Here is a 15456-nt window from a genome sequence, read left to right as displayed (position 1 = left end):
TGGGCTTTTTGATGGTTTTAAAAGAAAAATGAGAATCATGAGACAAAAAATGATAAACTATTCCTTAAAAGAAAAGGGAAAATATAAAATCTTAAATCTGTAATAGTAGACCTCACTAAAGACACAAAGGAGTGTACAATATATTGGCAATATAAATACACAGAAGTTAAGGAAGATATGGAAGAAGAATGACAAAACATAAAGTGAAAAGGAGCTGAACATAATGAATTTTTTTGTAAATAGTATTTTTTATGGTTACATGTAGTCATACTTATCAACATTCAGTTCATAAGCTTATAAATTTTTTTTTTATTTCTTTTATCCCTTCTCCATTCTCCCCAAGATGACAAACAATCTTATAGTTATATGTATACAACCATTTTAAACATATTTCCACAGTTGTCATATTTTAAAATGATAAATAGGATAAAAGGGAAAAACCCAAAAAAATGTTAAAAGAAGTATGTTTTGATCTGTATTCAGGTGCATGTGGGTAGCATCTTCCACCATGTCTTTTTTTTTTTTCTTTTTTCCTTTATTCAATCATTTATTTATTTTTAACACAGCTGCTTTATGAATCATGTTGGAATAGAAAAATCAGAGCAAAAAGGAAAAAACATGGGAAAATTAAAAAAAGGTATGAACTTCAAATGTGTGAACTCTCCCAAAGGTGTGAATTCCAATGTGCAGCCCAATGTGTGCATTTAGATATTTAGCCCTTTAGATATTTCACTCTGCTTCATTATTTTTTTTCTGGATACCAGATGGCATTTTCTGTCCAAAGTCTATTGGGATTGCTTTAGATCATTGAACAACTGAGAAGAACCAAGTGTTTTATAGCTGATCATTGCACATTCTTGCTGTTACTGTGTAGAATTTATTTTTTGTTCTGTTTGTTTCATTTAACATTGATTCACTTAAGGCCTTTCTAGAATCAGCTTGTTCATCATTTTTGTAGAACCATAATATCGCGTTACTTACAATTTGTTAAGCCATTCCCCAATTGATGGGCCTCTATGTTATGGGCCAGAACTTGAAACAAGTCACTGATAGAGACAATGCTTATGTACTTAGTTCACATATCTAAAGGAGTTCACACATTGGGCTGCACATTGGAATTCACACCTTTCAGAGAGTTCACACATTTGAAGTTCATACCTTTGGAGAGCATATATAGGCTGGGAGCCTCAAGTGGGGCACTTCAGGATATTCAGACCCAGGATTCAGTCAAGGAGATTCACAAATCAAGGAGATTAACAAGTTGAGGAGATTCACAAGTCTGGCAGAACTATAAGCAAGCAACTCTCAGGGCCAGATACAGAAGCCCACAAGCCCACTCTCTCAGAGTCAGAGGCAAATTCATTCCATTTTCCACCTTTGTGTGGGCTGGCGGCTTTGGATTCAGAGGGACCTAGAGGCAGAAGCTGGAAGAGACAAAGGACTAGCAGCAAGAGTTCTTGGAACCAAGGAGAGAGATAGACCTCTAAGAAAACTAACCAGGCTATTTTGAAGGAGAAAATAAAGGATCTGGACTTTAACTCATGGATGCATTTGGGGTTTTTGAACTTAACTGAAACTAAGACTGCCTCCAGAAGCTCCCTAAGAAAACCACACCCAGAGAAGATTATCTTTTAGAGAAGAGAACATTACACCTCTACTCATTTTTCAATTCTTTGCTACCACAAAGAGCAGCTTTCAAAATTTTTGCACATGTGTAAGTTCCTTTCCTTCCTTTATGATTTCCTTTGGATACAGATCCACTAGTGGCACTGCTGGGTGAAAGGGTAGGCACAGTTTGGTAGTCCTTTGAGCATAGTTCCAGATTGCTCTCCAGATAGTTGCATCATTTCATAAATTCAACAATCCATTAGTGTCCTAGTTTTCCTACTTCCACTTCAACATTTATCATTATCTTTTTCTGTCATCTTATCCAATCTGAGATGTATGAGTTGCTATTTTGTAGCTGTTTTAATCTGCATTTCTCTAGTCAATAGTCATTTAGAATATTTTTTCATATAATTATAGATAACTTTAATTTCTTAATCTGAAAATTGTCTGTTCATGTCCTTTGACCTTTTATCAGTTGGGGAATGACTTGTATTCTTATAAGTTTGACAGAGTTCTTTATATATTTTAGAAATTAGATCTCTGTAAGAAACACTGACTATAAACATTTTCATCCAGTTTTGTACTTACCTTTTAATTTTGTTCTTGTTGGTTTTGTTTGTGCAAAAATCTTTTAATTTAATGTAACCATTGTTGTCCATCTTATATTTCATGATGTTCACTAGTTCTTTGGTCAAAAATCCATCATTTCTCCAAAGATCTGATAAGTAAATGATCCCCTGTCCTCCTAATTAGCTTATGTACTCATTTTGAATCTTATTTTAATATAGGGTGTGACATGTAGGTCTGTACAGAGTTTCTGTAATGTTATTTTCCAATTTTCACAGCAATTTTTGTCAAATAATGAGTTCTTATTCCAGTTTGGGTGTTTATCAAACACTAAATGGCTATGGTCCTTGATTATTGTTCATGTGTCTAATCCATTTCACTATTCCACCACCTTACTTTTTACCCAGTACCAAATGGTTTTAATGATTGTTGCTTTATAATATAGTTTTAGGTTTGATTCTATCTCCACCCTTTGTATTATTTTTCATTAATTCTCTTGATTGTCATTTGGGGAGTGTTTCAAATTGCTCTCCAGAATTGTTAGTTCCATTCACCACTCCACCAAACCTGCATTAGTCTTTTTTTTTCTGTCATCTTAGCCAATCTGAGATGTGTGAGATGGTACATCAAAGTTGTTTGAATGTGCATTTTTCTAATCCATGGTGATTTAGCAAAAAATAAGACTATAGATGGCATTAATTTCTTTATTTGAAAACTTTATATCATTTAAACATTAATCATTTTGAGAATGACATTTTTTTATAAATTTGACTACATTTTCAATATAAACATAATAATTTTAAAGAAAGGATATAATTCTTTTTAAAGAAAGAGACAAAGAATCATAGGTCTTGCAGACAAGCACAGAAGGAAAAAATGCCTTAATGAAATAATGAAAGAAATTGTAGGAAAAAAAAATCTGAAATAGGTCTTAACAATGATAAAGAAATTCCAATTAAAAGAATTAGATTTATTTGCTGAAGACTTCAAGAAACATAATGGTTGAATTTGACAATTCAGTTAAGAAGAAAACAAGTTCTACTGGGCTTACATCCAAAAAAGATATTAAAGCAGGGAAAGAATATGCTAAAATGTTTCTGGCACTCCTTTTCTCAGTGGCTAGAAACTAGAAATTGAATGGAAGTCCATCAATTGAAGAATGGCTGAGTAAATTGTGGTATATGAATGTTATGGAATATTATTGTTTTATAAGAAATGACCATCAGGATGAATACAGAGAGACTTGGAGACACTTACATGTACTAAGGGTAAGTGAAATGAGCAGAACCAGAAGATCATTATATATTTCAACAATAATACTCAGACTTCCGGCCAAGATGGTGGTGTGGAGGCAGACAGCTGTTTGAGCTCTGCGTTTTCTCTCAGGACTTACTTCATGACAAGCCTCAGAATTAATGCTTGACCAGAAAAGAAACCCACAAATAATCACCAACAGAAGACATCCTTGAAATTCACCAGAGAAGGTCTGTGTTTGCTAGGGGGAAAGGACAAACAGACTGGGCGCAGTCTGAGGGCAGGCAGCAAGAGAGAGGCAGGCAGCTCACACAACTCAGACCAAAGGGGGGAGGGATGCAATCTCTTCCATTTCTGCAAAAAGACTTTTATACCAGTATGGATGTTCCATCTTGGCAGCAAGCCAGGAGCAGCAGAGAGGGTGTAAATACTGGAGGTCAAGAATGAAACCCCAGAAAGTTGGCATCTCTCAGGACCTGGCCACCCACACCCCCAGCTAGAGTGACTCAGCATGTTCTTAGAGCCTGAGAGTACAGACTCCCTGAAAAATGTGAGGAAAAAAGAGCCTGGACACTATTTTCCAGGAAATTATCAAAGAGAACTGCCCAGATGTTTTGGAAACAGAGGGTAAAATAGACATTGAAAAAATTCATCAATCACCCTAAAAGGGACCCTAAAATCAAAATGGCTAAGAAATTGACTAGTTGATCAGTGGAATAGGTTAGGTTCACAGGGCAAAATAGTGAATAAAAATAGCAATCTAGTGTTTGACAAATCCAAAGTTCTTAACTTTTGGGATAAGAATTCATTATTTGTCAAAAACTGCTGAAAAAACTGGAAATTAGTATGCCTGAAACTAGGCATGAACCCACATTAACACCATACTAAGATAAGATCAAAATGGGTCCAAGATTTAGGCATAAAGAACGAAATCATAAATAAATTGGAGGAACATAGGATAGTTTAACTGTCAGACTTGTGGAGAAGGAAGGAGTTTGTGACCAAAGGAGAACTAGAGATCATTATTGATCACAGAATAGAAAATTTTGATTACATTAAATTAAGAAGCTTTTGTACAAGCAAAACTAATGCAAACAAGATTAGAAGGGAAGTAACAAATTGGGAAAAAAAACATTTTTACAGTTAAAGTTCTGATAAAGGCCTCATCTCCAAAATATAAGAGAATTGAGTCTAATTTATAAGAAATCAAGCTATTCTCCAATTGATAAATGGTCAAAGGATATGAATAGACAATTTTCAGATGTTGAAATTGAAACTATTTCCACTCATATGAAAGAGTGTTCCAAATCACTATTGATCAGAGAAATGCAAATTAAGACAGCTCTGAGATACCACTACACACCTGTCAGGTTTGCTAAGATGACAGGAACAAATAATGATGAATGTTGGAGGGGATGTGGGAAAACTGGGACACTAATACATTGTTGGTGGAGTTGTGAAAGAATCCAACCATTCTGGAGAGCAATTTGGAACTATGCCCAAAAAGTTATCAAACTGTGCATATCCTTTGATCCAGCAGTGCTACTTCTGGGCTTATATCACAAGGAAATACTAAAGAAGGGAAAGGGACCTGTATGTGCCAAAATGTTTGTGGCAGCTCTTTTTGTAGTGGCTAGAAACTGGAAAATGAATGGATGCCCATCAATTGGAGAATGGCTGGGTAAATTATGGTATATGAATGTTATGGAATATTATTGTTTTGTAATAAATGACCAACAGGATGAATACAGAGAGGCTTGGAGAGACTTACATCAACTGATGCTGAGTAAAATGAGCAGAACTAGGAGATCATTATACACTTCAACAATTATACTGTATGAGGATGTATTCTAATGGAACTGGATATCTTCAACATAGAGAAGAGCTAATGCAATTCCAATTGATCAATGATGGACAGAATCAGCTACACCCAGAAAAGGAACACTGGGAAATGAGTGTAAAATATCAGCATTTTTTTTTGTTTTTCTCCCCAGATTATTTTTACCTTCCAAATCCAATTCTTTCTTTGCAACAACAACAACAAAAACAACAAAAATTCGGTTCTTCACATATATATATATATATATATATATATATATATATATATATATATATATATATATATATATTGTACCTAGGATATACTATAACATATTTAATATGTATAGGAATGCATAACATCTAGGGGAGGGAGTGGCGGGAAGAAGGGGAAAAATTCGGAACACAAGGGAGTACAAGGTATAATGTTGTAAAAAACTACCTATGTATATGTACTGTCAAAAAATGTTATAATTATAAAATTAATAATAAAAAAGAGAGAATCTAGAGGGGAGCAGTTAATAATTACCTATAACCAAAAGCTTATAAACAAACAAAATTAAGATACCTAAAAAGGAAAGTAGTCAAATTAAAAGGAACAAAAAATTCGTACTAAGTCAATATGCCCTTTTTTTATCAACCTTTCCCTTACTATGTCGTATTTCCCTTCTATTTTCCTGCAGGCAAGTATGTATGTTATTTTCTATTTACCTAATTCTGATGAAAGTAAGGTTCACTCATTTCCCCTTTTCCTCCCCCCTTCTCCTTCACTGTAAAAAGCTTTTCCTTGCCTCATTTTTAATGACAGATAATTTACACTTCTTCCTTTCTCTTTCTCCCAGTACATCCCTCTCTCATCCCTTAATTAGGTCTTTTTCAATATGTGCATTATTTTTAACAGTTTTTCTTTTAAAAAAACTTCTTCTCAAAAAAACAAACAAACAAGAAAACAACCTTTTTAATATGGTATAACTCTCCAGGAAGGAAGAAGGAAAGAATACTAGGGATAATTATAATGTTGTAAGAAACAGAAGAAATTAATAAAAACTTATTTTAAAAATCTATGCAATTGATATTTATGACACAATGTCATCACCTCTTATTGACTTTGAGATCAATCTATAAATGAATTCAAATCATGTTTGTTTTCATTATTACTTATCTGATTAAAATTACTTTATTAAAATGGATAATGATACCATTAAAATGTACTCTGAAATTTAGGTTTGCTTCTATGATGGATTACTTATAAATTATTTCTTGATTTGCAGATTAGTGAAGTATACCTTAGTGGTAGTTTAAATTTGCTATAGAAAATATATAAATATTTTAATAAATTTAGAAAATCAATTTTCAATGGCTTTTCTTAAATATAAATCTCTCACTAGAATCCTGAAAGTCCTTCCTGTATCCTTTAGAGAAAAAGTATGTTTAAAAACATAATTAATCCTTGCACATCATCTGGCTGTGGAATAGGATCAAAACATACAAATGCTGAACAGTTCTTAAAGAATCAATCAAATGATATTTAATGACAATCTACTGCATGAGATACCATGATAATGGAGGTTCCACTGAATAAAGACCTTCAATCCACAATTGAGGAAACTGAGTTCTAGAAATATTTAGTAATTTGTCCATAGCCATACAGATTCTTGAGGGTAGATATGGTTTTATTTTTATCTTTGTAGAACTATCATAAAATGTGGTGTCTGTTGTATATTCAACTGTATGTTCAAGGAAGGGTAGGACCTCTTGTATGAAAGCTTACTAAGCTCTTTTCAGGGATACGTATCCACCTTCAACTGAATTGTACAGCAGCCATACTTCAAGAAACTGTCTTGACAAATGGACTAAATGGGATTGAGGAAAACTGGCCACAAACTCATTGGTACACGTAAAGAATGTAAAGGCTTCCCTTGGTGAAATGAGCAGATCAAATATATATATATATATATATATATATATATATATATATATATATATATATATATATATATATATATATATATATATATATATATATATATATATATATATATATATATATTTCAAAGTTCATAAAGATGGCTAAAGCAAAGCTGTGTAGAGCCAGAGCCTGATAAAACACTGAAGACCATGGTCATGTGCTTCATCTCAGGGCCATTGACATAACTTTTTTTTTCAAAAATAAATCCAACTTCTGTTCTTTCACTGGATTTCAATGACACTGGAAGAAAGAGTGAGGTTGACTTAAATCCAATTCACATTTGAGTCAAGACATCACTCTATGATGTCTTTGCTCTTCTTTAAAAATGAAAGACAAACAACCTCTCAAAGATATAATAGATATATAAAAATGCTTGTTGATTGGTAATGACTCTGAATATTAACCCAAATCATCTGATTCCAGATTTAGTACTCTTTACTTGTAATATTTATCCAATTCATCTTTAATGTGAAATGAAATGTTCCACTTTTGCATCTTGATATTCTTTTTTTTTCTTTTTTTCTTTTTATTTATTTATTAAAGCTTTTTATTCACAAAGCATATGCATGGGTAATTTTCCCAACACTAACTCTTGTATAGCCTTTTTTCCAAATTTTTCCCTTCTTCTCCCCACCCCTTCCCCTAGCTGGCAGATAGTTCGATAAATGTTAAATATGTTGAAATATATGTTAAATCCAATATATGTGTACATATTTATAGTTATCTTGTTGCACAGGAAAAATCAGATCAATAAGGAAGAAAAAGTAAAAATAAGAAACAAAATACAAATAAATAACAACAGAGAGAGTGCCAATGCTATGCTGTGTTCCACACTCTGTTCCAATGGTTCTCTCTCTGGATGTAGATGTCTCTCTTTATCACTGAACAAGTGGAACTGGTTTGAATCATCTCAGTGTTGAAGACAGACACGTCCATCAGAATTCATCATTATAAAGTCTTGTTGTTGCCATGTATAATGGTCTCCTGGTTCTGCTCATTTCACTTAGTATCAGTTCATGTAAGTCTCTCTAACCCTCTCTGAAATCATCCTGCTGGTCGTTTCTTATATAGCAGAGTATTCCATAGCATTCATATACCATAATTTATTCAGCCATTCTCAAATTGATGGGCATCCACTCAGTTTCCAATTTCTAGCCGCTATAAAAAGGGCTACCACAAACATTGGGGATATAAGCCCAGTAGTAACACTGCTGGATCAAAGGGTATGCACAATTTGAGAACTTTTTGAGAATAGTTCCAAATTGCTCTCCAGAATGTTTGGATCTGTTCACAGTTCCACTAACAATGTATCAGTGTCCCAGTTTTCCCACATCCCCTTTAACATTTGATACCTTTTCTTGTTATCTTAGTCAATCTGGCAGGTGTGTAGTGTTATCTCAGTTGTTTTAATTTGCATTTATTTGATCAATAGTAAATTGGACCACCTTTTCATGTGGCTACAAATAGTTTCAATTTCTTCATCTGAAAATTGTCATCATCTGAAAATTTGACCAAGGATTGAAGAATGGCTTGAACTATTACATATTTGAGTCAATTCTCTATATATTTTAGAAATGAGGCCTTTAACAGAACCTTTGAATATAGAAATGTTTTTCCAGCTTATTGTCTCTTTGGTATTCAATGAAACAAACAAATATTTATTAAGGGTCAATGCTGAGCACTGCATTGATAGATGATAAAATATATGACAATAACAAAACAATTATTTCCTTCAAGAATAAATGTGATCCAGACAAGTCATTTAATCTCTCCAAAACTCAGGTTCCTAATTTGTAAAATGAAAAGACTAAACTAAGTGACCACAAACATCCCTTCTACTTCTAATTCTATGATGTGATCCTAGTGTTTCCACCTTCCATTTTGTTCCTTACATAGAAAAGCAAGGTGCTGTGGTGAATAGAAAACTGACTTTAGAGCCAAATCCAACCTTGGGTTCAAATCCAACCTTTAATGCATGCTAGCTTTATGAATCTGGGGAAGTCCATTAATTTCTCAATGTTCTGGGCTTCTCTAAAACTTTAGTTGCAGAGGTATTATCATGTTACATTGTTTCATAAAATTTCCTTATTGTTGAATTAACTATCTTGACAAAAATCACAGGCTTAGCTCTTACCACATAATATATCAAATATTGTACTAGGCACTGGGGATACAAAGGCATAAGTGAAGTAGTTCCTGACTTCAATATGCTTATATTCTATTAGGGATAGAGAACATATATAGGGAGTAGTATCCAAAGGAAAAGGCTTTGATCTTTTAAGCAGCCCCTGGCATGGTATTACATTTTACATTAGACAATCATCATACCCTTTGCAATTACAATTGCAATATTGACTTGATTGTTGATTCTAGAGTAAGAGGAAAAAGGGGGAGTGACTGAGAGGAAAAAGTAGGAACAAAATGCAAGTGGGATAGGATATTTGCCATTTTCTTTCTGGTCCTATATAAGCCTAGTTAAAGAAACCTATCTCTTCAAATTTTACTAAAATGCATTGTAAGTACTAGTACAAGAATATACTTCTGATGATAGTGGTTCAGTAATGAATATTCAAGGGGGAAAAACCACACTTTTATGTATGTTCGTCTTCTTCCAGCACATATAAAGCCAATTTATAGTTTAAGTTAGTTTCTTAGTGTTTCCATTGCTAAAAGGCTCATTTTCCTCACCCCCACATATTAGTTTTCTGGTCTTCATCAAGACTGAGCTTAAGTCTTGGAGAACTTTTCCAGTGCCTTAGATAATAATGTCTTTCCTCTGAGATTGCTCACATCTACTTTGCATATATTTTTCATGTAACTTGTTATTTACAAAGTGTCTTTCCCATTAGAATTTAAGATCCTTGACTTAAGGGATTCTTTTTTTATTTTATTTTTTTAATCCTGTTGTGCCTGGCACACACTAAATACTTGATAAATACTCATTAAATTACTATTTGAGAATAGAAAAAAACCAGGGCAACGTATGATTTGGAACTTAATGTTTAGATAGAAGGTACCCAGGAAAGTTACCCAAAGCCAAAGGAAGTATTTGATTTGACAGCTTGGTACTAGAAGTCAAATAACAGCAGTTAAAGAACATACTTTTAATAGAGAAAAATTACAGAAAATACTAAGGGGAAAGAAAATAAATCCAGTATTTTTTTTTTTCTATGAAGAGGAAAACAGATCATCCAGATGCTGGTTCAGGACATCTTACATCAAAGCCAGAAAAAAGGCACAGAACTAAAGGCATTAAAAGCTGCTGTTCATAATAACTAGAATTTGAGTCAATGTCCAAAGCTAATTTCTGAAGAGCTGGAATGTCATGGTGAGATCACAGAAAACCAATTTGGGCAGAGAGATATGAAATTTTTTTTTCATTAAGTTCTATACTTCCTCTACTTGCTTTTGAAATGACATCATTAAGTATGTGGATGGTATCCATCTAGATTCAAAGATTCTTTTCCATTGAATATAAATGGGGTTTAACACCCTTTACTATACCTATTTCTTTTATCCCCCCCTACATTTAGTAGCTTTATATAGTATAGTAAAAAGATATAAAGAAAGACCATAGGGAAAATTCCAGATAAAGCTACTAAATGTAGGGGGGGGGGGATAATTCATATTGATCTGGAACTTCCATTCATCTATTAAGATGACCTTGGTTGCCAAATTGATTCAGATGTTTGTATATTGATACCACTGATCAGGATTACATTAAAGTATGGGAAATACCTATCCAGTGTTATATTCTCATCTATTTCAAAAAAAGGTGGGATAATTCCAAATCATTTTGCTTTAAAAAAGAATTTGTATAATATAGCTCAAAATAGACTGTCAATTAGCTGGTTGTTTGTCGTTCATTCACAAAGATGACTATGACATCTGGGAGGTAATGAAATGACATGCAGGTGAAATTGGATTTAGGTGAGGGATGACTATGCAAGGTTACCTGTTTCACGTTCCCCTACAAAGCTGTCTGGATCCAGTGGCAAGATATGGATCAAGATGATTGGAGATGGTCTGGAAGCTGGTAGTTTTACTAATACAAAACTACTAGTAATTAAGTCAGAGTATTAGTTTTGATACAGTAGATAGCGACCTTCCTATAACCTTTGAAATTAAACAATATATGTAAGCAGTGGCCTTCTATTTCTATATTACTACTACTAATATTACTTTTAATACTACTATTGCTACTATTACTACTACTATTCTACTACTATTCCTACTACTACTACTACTACTACTACTAGTACTGTTGCTGCTGTTGTTCCTGCAGACTACTGCTACTACTATTATTACTATTATTGCTATGGCTACTGCCACCTTACTTCTATTACTACTATTACTACTACTACTACTACTACTACTACTACTACTACTACTACTACTACTATTACTACTACTACTACTACTACTACTACTACTACTACTACTACTACTACTATTACTACCAATAATAAACTAAACAGTTCTTCAAAGTTTTCACTGCCCTTTTTGTACATCTAAGACAAGTCCTGTGACTCTTCATGAGGATCTTTCTGGGTTTCTCCCAATTTACTGTCCAGTTATATAGCTGGTTCCCAATGTCTTAGCTTTATAATTCAGTTTCTGAATTTCTGTGGTTAGAAAAGGTTAACATCCTGTTGAGAAACTAAGAACTATAGCCTTCCTTGAAAGCGCTTATTGTCAACTGCTTAAGCTGCTTTACTCTGCAGAATTTATTTAGAACAAATTGTTCTGTGCCAATCTGGAAATGTTTTTCTTTACCAAAAATGTTGAAATATTGAGAATAATTGTCATTTAAAAAATTGAAATAGTGGATTTGTATCTATAAAACATGACAATGGTTAAACATGTTGATAAATCTGAAAATGACAACTATAAGGGATCTGCATTTCCAGCTCAAGACTCACTGATAGGAAATTGAAAAGAAACTTCTGATCATAAGTCTTCTACAAAAGCATGGATTCTGTGTCCTTCCTAATAGGGAGAATAATTTTAACAAGTCCAGAGTTCTGTTAACTATATATAATATCAAACTGTCAACAACTATTTTCAAACAAAGAGTAATATCGTCTTATTTTTCATGGACTCCATTGCTTTGCACTCAATTGTTAAATCATTTTTTGATAGAGAAATGACATTTCTCAATAAACTAAGACTTTGAATGCAAAGTGAGTAACTTTAATAATGCTCTTGCAGGCCAGAATCTCTCATAAAGTTTCACTATATCAAATTCTAATTTAGAGAAATGCAGCAACAAAATACAAAGTGCTCTAAAGTTAACATATAAACGTTTATTGGATTCTCATTTTGAGGCAGGTTCATGTTTCACTTATATGTCTACACTCTCTAAGGGGACACATTTTCAAAGGAATTCATATTGTTGATATCGATCACTGCAGGAAATTAGAGTTACATCCAACTGGAATAAAATAGATCACTACTAAATCACTAAACAGCTTGGGCCATAATACACAGGAGAAACCCTATGGTAACAAACAGAGGTCTTGCTTTGTTATGTCTAAAATAAGGATTTCTTTAGAGATGTGGCAGAAGTGAGCAAGGGAATAGTTATACATACTAGTAAACAATATTAAGGTGATGCTGCTTAAGGACCTAATGACTTTGCAAACAGAGGCTGCAGAGTACTTTGAGATTGGGGACAGCAGGTACTAAAACTTTAAGAGAAAAAGAGGCAATTGAGTATACTGGCATAGTGTCCAAGAGATGTGATTAATGAAACAAAAACAACTGCCATCCAAAGTTGGAAAGAAGAAAAAATGAAATTGCAATAATCTTTGTATTTGGCAGTTTTTCCTTCCTTTTTTTTTTTTTTTTTGTTAATGTTTATCTCTTGTCACTTCCACTACCAAGAAATTTGCTGCTAAAAGTTACTCATCAGAAGAATATTTGCAATATTGAGGCAATAGAATATTCCAACAAGCTATTTGTTGGTCTTCCTGACTCCACTATTTTTACTCTGAATACTTTTTAAAAAACACATTAGCTTTTCTTCCTTTAACGATACTTCCATAATGGAAGCAACCAACATATGGATTCTATTTTTTTATTCTTCTCCTGGCCTTACTCCTGATTCTGTACTTTTCCAAACATTCTTTAAAATTTTTTTTGAATTCCTTATTCCTGATCATTCTTCCTTATTTAATTAGGTAGAATTGTTATTTTTATTATATTTGCTCGGCCAACCAGGAGGAAGGCAAGTGATTTGAAGTAGTTTATATGTGTGTAGTAATGCAAAACCTTTTCCTATTTGCTCTGCTGGAAAAGAAAGTAGAGAACCAAAAAAGCCAGGATAATGAAAAAATTAAAGAAAATAAAGGTTCAATCTGCCTTTGGATTCTATCAATTTAGATATATTAATGAGAGAGAGAAAGAGGGATTTTTGAAGATGATTACCATTTTTATCATTTTTTTTCATCATAAGTCATTTGGAATTGATTTGAATGATTATATTGCAGAAAATAACTATGTCATTCACAGTTGATAATTATACAATATTGCTGTTACTTTGCATAATGTTCTACTTCTGCTGATTTCACTTTGCATCAATTCATGTAAGTCTTCCCAGGTTTTCTAAAAACATTCTGCTTATCACTTCCTATAGCACATTATTATTCCATTACAATAATATAACACAAATTATTAAGCTTTTCCCCAATTGATGAGGATCCTCTCAATTTTCAAATCTTTGGATTTAGGTCACAAAAAGAGCTTCTATAAATATTTTATATTTATTAATATTTATGGGTAATCTTTTTTTTTTCTTTAACCCCTTTCAGATACAGACCTAGTAGTGGTATCGTTTTGTTAATGGGTATGCATGATTTCACAATCCTTTGGGCATAATTCCAAATTTCTTTCCAGAATGGATGGCTTGATGCACAACTCCATTAAGAATGTTCCTATGTTCACATACCCAACCCAAACTATAATTTTTCTTTTCTGTCATCTTAGGCAATCTGAAAATTTGAAATAGTATTTCTTTTTTTAATTAAAGCATTTTATTTTCAAAACATACACATGGATAATTTTTCAACATTGATACTTGCAAAACTTTGTATTACAAATCCCCCCTTCTTCATTGCCTCCCCTGGGTGGCAAATAATCTAATATTTGTTAAATATGCTAAGTTCAATATATATATATATATAAATATGTATATATATATAATTGTATAAATATGTATATATATACATATTTGTACAATTATTATGCTTCATAAGAAAATTAGATCAAAAAGGAAAAATGAGAAAGAAAACAAAATGCAATAAAAGAAGAAAAAGAGTGAAAATACTATATTGTGATCCATCTTCATTTCACACAGTCCTCTCTGAGTGCAACTGGCTGTCTTCATCATACAATCATTGGAAATTGTAATATTCTATTCTCTAAATTATAATGTTTTCTGGGAGCAGGTTTCTTGGGGAGCTTCTGGAGGCAGCCTTAGTTTCAGTTCAATTCAATAATCTCAAATGCAGCTAGGAGTTAAAGTCCAGATCCCTTATTGTCTCTTCAAAGTCCTGAATCTTTTCCTGGGTCCGGTTAGCTTTAATAGAGGCCTATCTCTCTCCTTGGTTCCAAGAGCTCCCTCTGAATCTCTCCAGCAAGTTTCAGCTCTGATCTTCTCAATGTCTCCAGCCAGCATAAAGTTGGAAGTTGGAATGAATCTTGACTCCACCTGTGAGAGTGGGATTATGGGTTTCTGTGAGCTTGTGAAACTCCTGGAAGTCAATCCTAGTTGTGAATCTCCTAAAGTCCCCTCTGGCCCTGAGAGCTTCTCCCTTTTATGCTGCACACCAATCATTTCATCATTAGGAAACCATTATTTGTTGTAGGATTAAACCTTGTTGCAAGTTCTGGCCCATAACATCTCCTTGTAGGGTCAGGTCAATCATACTGAATCATGCTAAATTAGATAATTATTGTCCCTATTCATTCCAGGGACTTAGCACCTTGTACGAATCCTAACAGGAAATGGCCTCAATCATCTCCTTGTTGAAAAGAGTAATGTCCCTCAGAATTTATATTCATAAATCTTGCTGTTGTTATGTATAATGATCTTCTGGTTCTGCTCATTTCAATTGGCATCAGTTCATGTAAGTCTCTCCAGGGCTCTCTGATAGCACCCTGCTGATAATTTCTTATATTTTATTTATTTATTTTTTAGTTTTCTTTTCAAAACATAGGCATGGATAATTTTATTTTTA

Source organism: Sminthopsis crassicaudata, chromosome 1 (assembly GCF_048593235.1).
Source record: "Sminthopsis crassicaudata isolate SCR6 chromosome 1, ASM4859323v1, whole genome shotgun sequence".
Classification (NCBI taxonomy): Eukaryota; Metazoa; Chordata; class Mammalia; order Dasyuromorphia; family Dasyuridae; genus Sminthopsis; species Sminthopsis crassicaudata.
Note: the sequence above shows the minus strand (reverse complement) of the source record.